Here is a 6,611-nt window from a genome sequence, read left to right on the forward strand (position 1 = left end):
CTGACGCAGTTCGGACTTGGCACTTTTTGGCTGAGCCTTGCTGGCGGCCCACTCACTCGATCGCCATGTCTGTTTGCCACAGTTTTCCCGGTGGTGCCGCACCCGGGCTCGCCCCGGCAGACGCGTTTTTTTTTCTTTCGCCCCGGCTGACGCAGTTTTCGCGCCGCCCCGGCAGACGCGGTTTTCGCGCCGCCCCGGCAGACGCGGTTTTTTGCGCCGCCCCGGCTGACGCAGTTCGGACTTGGCACTTTTTGGCTGAGCCTGGCTGGCGGCCCACTCACTCGATCGCCATGTCTGTTTGCCACAGTTTTCCCGGTGGTGCCGCACCCGGGCTCGCCCCGGCTGACGCAGTTTTCGCGCCGCCCCGGCTGACGCGGTTTCGTGCCGCCCCGGCAGACGCGGTTTTTTGCGCCGCCCCGGCTGACGCGGTTTTTTGCCGCCCCGGCTGACGCAGTTCGGACTTGGCACTTTTCGGCTGTGCCTGGCTGGCGGCCCACTCACTCGATCGCCATGTCTGTTTGCCACAGTTTTCCCGGTGGTGCCGCACCCGGGCTCGCCCCGGCAGACGCGTTTTTTTTTTTTCTTTCGCCCCGGCTGACGCAGTTTTCGCGCCGCCCCGGCTGACGCGGTTTCGTGCCGCCCCGGCAGACGCGGTTTTTTGCGCCGCCCCGGCTGACGCGGTTTTTGCCGCCCCGGCTGACGCAGTTCGGACTTAGCACTTTTTGGCTGAGCCTGGCTGGTGGCCCACTCACTCGATCGCCATGTCTGTTAGCCACAGTTTTCCCGGTGGTGCCGCACCCGGGCTCGCCCCGGCTGACGCAGTTTTCGCGCCGCCCCGGCTGACGCGGTTTCGTGCCGCCCCGGCAGACGCGGTTTTCGCGCCGCCCCGGCTGACGCGGTTTTTGCCGCCCCGGCTGACGCAGTTCGGACTTAGCACTTTTCGGCTGTGCCTGGCTGGCGGCCCACTCACTCGATCGCCATGTCTGTTTGCCACAGTTTTCCCGGTGGTGCCGCACCCGGGCTCGCCCCGGCTGACGCAGTTTTCGCGCCGCCCCGGCTGACGCGGTTTCGTGCCGCCCCGGCAGACGCGGTTTTCGCGCCGCCCCGGCTGACGCGGTTTCGTGCCGCCCCGGCAGACGCGGTTTTTTGCCGCCCCAGCTGACGCAGTTCGGACTTAGCACTTTTTGGCTGAGCCTTGCTGGCGGCCCACTCACTCGATCGCCATGTCTGTTTGCCACAGTTTTCCCGGTGGTGCCGCACCCGGGCTCGCCCCGGCAGACGCGTTTTTTTTTTTCTTTCGCCCCGGCTGACGCAGTTTTCGCGCCGCCCCGGCAGACGCGGTTTTCGCGCCGCCCCGGCAGACGCGGTTTTTTGCGCCGCCCCGGCTGACGCGGTTTTTTGCCGCCCCGGCTGACGCAGTTCGGACTTGGCACTTTTTGGCTGAGCCTGGCTGGCGGCCCACTCACTCGATCGCCATGTCTGTTTGCCACAGTTTTCCCGGTGGTGCCGCACCCGGGCTCGCCCCGGCTGACGCAGTTTTCGCGCCGCCCCGGCTGACGCGGTTTCGTGCCGCCCCGGCAGACGCGGTTTTTTGCGCCGCCCCGGCTGACGCGGTTTTTTGCCGCCCCGGCTGACACGGTTCGGACTTTGCACTTTTCGGCTGTGCCTGGCTGGCGGCCCACTCACTCGATCGCCATGTCTGTTTGCCACAGTTTTCCCGGTGGTGCCGCACCCGGGCTCGCCCCGGCAGACGCGTTTTTTTTTTTTTTCTTTCGCCCCGGCTGACGCAGTTTTCGCGCCGCCCCGGCTGACGCGGTTTCGTGCCGCCCCGGCAGACGCGGTTTTTTGCGCCGCCCCGGCTGACGTGGTTTTTGCCGCCCCGGCTGACGCAGTTCGGACTTTGCACTTTTTGGCTGAGCCTGGCTGGCGGCCCACTCACTCGATCGCCATGTCTGTTTGCCACAGTTTTCCCGGTGGTGCCGCACCCGGGCTCGCCCCGGCAGACGCGTTTTTTTTTTTCCTTCGCCCCGGCAGACGTGGTTCCCCCCCCCCCCTCCGTCTTTCTTTTTGTTTTTTTTTTCGCCGCGGCTGAAGTGGATTTTTCGGTGCCTCGACGCCCCGGTAGTCGCGGTTTTTCCGTTTCCGCACGGCCCCGGCTGACGCTGCTCGGTCACAGTCGCCTTTTGTGGTGATTGCAGACTTCTTGAGCGCGGGTGTTTTTTTTTTTTTTGTTGTTGTTGTTTTATTACGCATTCGCTCCAGCAGACGCTGTTTAGACTTTTTGTTTCCTCTTTTATCCTGCGACGAGGTGACGAGGTTTATTCGGTGCCCCGCCGCCCCGGCTGAAGTGATTTTTCCTGTCCCGTGCCGCCCCGGCTGACGCGGTTGGGACTTCGCGTTTGTTCGGCCGCCACGGGTTTTGGCGCACTCGCTCGGTTGCTTGTTGTTGCCACTTGTTGCGAACCCAGGTTTCTTGAGCGAGCGCGGGCGTTTTTTCTTCCTTTCTTTCTTTGTTCTATGTGTTAGCGAATCGGCCTTTAATATCACACGAGGACTCACAACCAACAATTTTCAGTTTGAAGTGTAAAAAATCTGCAGGTGTTGACGTAACTGACTTGCCCCGTACCCTTGAGTACATCCATGAAGTTCTCGTAGTACTACTAAATCGCATTATTCCAAGTGGAGAAATTCCCATAAACTTGCAAACCTCTACACGAAAATCGGTGCGCGTGATAAAGTTGAAAATTATCGTCCGATATCAAATGTGCCTTCTATAACACAAATTCTAGGAAAAAAAAAAAAAAACACTTGTTCGCCGTTTTCTGCGCCGTGACTGGCAGCACTCCGGCGAAGCGAAACGGGGTCGATTCGAGCACGATATCGGCGTCTTTCGACGTGCTCGCCGGCGACCGTCGCACGAGTACGTCGCACGAGCGCGTCTGCCGGGGCGCCGTTTGCGAAGCCGACGCAAAAGTGGGAACCGCCGCTCGGATGATCGCCGCTTTCGGCAGAGTGAGTGTTGGCACTCCGGGGAAGCGAAACAGCGTGAATGCGCCCACGAAATCGGCGTATTTTGAAGTGCCCGCCGGCGACCGTCGCACGAGTACGGTAAACCGCGTCAGCCGGGGCGTAGTTCGGGACGCCGACGAAAAAGTGGGAAGCGCAACTCGGATCTTCGCCGTTTTTGCAGGAGTGAGTGGCGGCCCTCCTGCGAGACCAAGAAGCATCGATTCGTGCACGAATTCGGCGCCTTTCGACGTGATCGCCGGCGACCGTCGCTCGAGTAGGGCAAACCGCGTCTGCCGGGGCGGGCTTCGGGACGCCGATGCGAAAGTGGGAAACGCTGCTCGGATGTTCGCCGTTTTTGGCCGAGTGAGTGCTGGCACTCGGGCGAAGCCAAACGGGGCCGATTACGGCACGATATCGGCGTCTTTCGACGTGCCCGCCGGCGACCGTCGCACGAGTACGGTAAACCGCGTCAGCCCGGGCGGAGTTCGGGACGCCGATGCGAAAGTGGAGAACGCCGCTCGGATCTTCGCCGTTTTTGGAGGAGTGAGTGGCGGCACTCCGGAGAAGCCAAGGAGCGCCAATTAGCGCACGATATCGGCGTCTTTCGACGCGCTCGCCGGCGACCGTCGCACGAGTAGGGCAAACCGCGTCTGCCGGGGCGGGGTTTACGACGCCGACGCAAAAGTGGGAACCGCCGCTCGGATGTTGGCCGTTTTTGGCAGAGTGAGTGCTGGCACTCCGGCGACGCGAAAGAGCGCGAATGCGCCCACGAAAGTGGCGTATTTGGACGTGCGTGACGGCGACCGCTGCAGGAGTACGAAAAACCACGTCAGCCGGGGCGAGCGACACACGGCGGTCTGGGTGCTTATCGCTGCTATTATAGGGGCACCCCGGCAGACGCAGAAAAAAAAAAAAAAATTTTCGACCTTCTTTTTTGCTGGTCGAGCTCGGGTAACCCAGGTCGCAATGGGAGCCGCGCACGAAAGCGGCGTCGCGAGACGCGTTCGCGGTCGCTAGTCGCACGAGCTCGGCAACCGCATCAGCCGGCGCGGAGTTCGGGATGCCGACGGCTAAGTGGGTACCGCTGCTCGGATGTTCGCCGTTTTTGGCCGAGTGAGTGCTGGCACTCCGGTGAAGCCAAGGAGCGCCAATTCGTGCACGATATCGGCGTCTTTCGACGTGCCCGCCGGCCACCGCCGCACGAGTACGGCAAACCGCGTCTGCCGGGGCGGGGTTCGCGACGCGTACGCAATAGTGGGAACCGTCGCTCGGATGTTCGTCGTCTTTGGCCGAGCGAGTGCTGGCACTCCGGCGAAGCGAAACGGGGCCGATTCGGGCACGATATCGGCGTATTTCGACGTGCTCGCCGGCGACCGTCGCACGAGTACGGCAAAGCGCGTCTGCCGGGGCGAGGTTTGCGACGCCGACGAAAAAGTGGGAAGCGCCGCTCGGATCTTCGCCGTTTTTGCAGGAGTGAGTGGCGGCCCTCCTGCGAGACCAAGAAGCATCGACTCGCGCACGATATCGGTGTCTTTCGACGTGCCCGCCGGCCACCGCCGCACGAGTACGGCAAACCGCGTATGCCGGGGCGGGGTTGGCGACGCCGACGCAAAAGTGGGAACCGCCACTAGGATGTTCGCCGTTTTTGGCAGAGTGAGTGCTGGCACTCCGGCGAAGCGAAAGAGCGCGAATGCGCCCACGAAAGTGGCGTGTTTGGACGTGCTTGACGACGACCACCGCAGGAAAACGAAAAACCACGTCAGCCGGGGCGAGCGACCCATGGCGGTCTGGGTGCTTATCGCTGCTATTATAGGGGCACCCCGGCAGACGCAAAAAAAAAAAAAAAAAATTTTTTCGACATTCTTTTTTGCTCGTCGACCTCGGGTGACCCAGGTCGCAGTGGGAGCCGCGCACGAAAGCGGCGTCGCGAGACGGCTTCGCGGTCGCTAGTCGCACGAGCTCGGCAACCGCGTCTGCCGGGGCGGAGTTCGGGACGCCGACGGCTAAGTGGGAACCGCCGCTCGGATGTTCGCCGTTTGTGGCCGAGTGAGTGCTGGCACTCCGGCGAAGCCAAACGGGGCCGATTCCGGCACGATATCGGCGTCTTTCTACGTGCTCGCCGGCGACCGTCGCACGAGTACGGCAAAGTGCGTCTGCCGGGGCGGGGTTTGCGACGCGTACGCAATAGTGAGAACCGTCGCTCGGATGTTCGTCGTCTTTCGCCGAGCCAGTGCTGGCAATCCGGCGAAGCCGAACGGAGCCGATTCGGGCACGATATCGGCGTCTTTCCACGTGCTCGCCGGCGACCGTCGCACGAGTACGGTAAACCGCGTCAGCCGGGGCGGAGTTCGGGACGCCGATGCGAAAGTGGGAAGCGCCGCTCGGATCTTCGCCGTTTTTGGAGGAGTCAGTGGCGGCACTCCGGTGAAGCCAAGGTGCGCCAATTCGCGCACGATATCGGCGTCTTTCGACGTGCCCGCCGGCCACCGTCGCACGAGTACGGCAAACCTCGTCTGCCGGGGCGGGGTTTGCGACGCCGACGCAAAAGTGGGAACCGCCGCTCGGATGTTCGCCGTTTTTGGCAGAGTGAGTGCTGGCACTCCGGCGAAGCGAAAGAGCGCGAATGCGCCCACGAAAGTGGCGTGTTTGGACGTGCTTGACGACGACCACCGCAGGAAAACGAAAAACCACGTCAGCCGGGGCGAGCGACCCATGGCGGTCTGGGTGCTTATCGCTGCTATTATAGGGGCACCCCGGCAGACGCAAAAAAAAAAAAAAATTTTTTCGACATTCTTTTTTGCTCGTCGACCTCGGGTGACCCAGGTCGCAGTGGGAGCCGCGCACGAAAGCGGCGTCGCGAGACGGCTTCGCGGTCGCTAGTCGCACGAGCTCGGCAACCGCGTCTGCCGGGGCGGAGTTCGGGACGCCGACGGCTAAGTGGGAACCGCCGCTCGGATGTTCGCCGTTTGTGGCCGAGTGAGTGCTGGCACTCCGGCGAAGCCAAACGGGGCCGATTCCGGCACGATATCGGCGTCTTTCTACGTGCTCGCCGGCGACCGTCGCACGAGTACGGCAAAGTGCGTCTGCCGGGGCGGGGTTTGCGACGCGTACGCAATAGTGAGAACCGTCGCTCGGATGTTCGTCGTCTTTCGCCGAGCCAGTGCTGGCACTCCGGCGAAGCCGAACGGAGCCGATTCGGGCACGATATCGGCGTCTTTCCACGTGCTCGCCGGCGACCGTCGCACGAGTACGGTAAACCGCGTCAGCCGGGGCGGAGTTCGGGACGCCGATGCGAAAGTGGGAAGCGCCGCTCGGATCTTCGCCGTTTTTGGAGGAGTCAGTGGCGGCACTCCGGTGAAGCCAAGGTGCGCCAATTCGCGCACGATATCGGCGTCTTTCGACGTGCCCGCCGGCCACCGTCGCACGAGTACGGCAAACCTCGTCTGCCGGGGCGGGGTTTGCGACGCCGACGCAAAAGTGGGAACCGCCGCTCGGATGTTCGCCGTTTTTGGCAGAGTGAGTGCTGGCACTCCGGCGAAGCGAAAGAGCGTGAATGCGCCCACGAAAGTAGCGTATTTGGACGTGCTTGACGGCGACCGCCG

Source organism: Rhipicephalus microplus, unplaced genomic scaffold (genome assembly GCF_043290135.1).
Source record: "Rhipicephalus microplus isolate Deutch F79 unplaced genomic scaffold, USDA_Rmic scaffold_134, whole genome shotgun sequence".
Taxonomy (NCBI): Eukaryota; Metazoa; Arthropoda; class Arachnida; order Ixodida; family Ixodidae; genus Rhipicephalus; species Rhipicephalus microplus.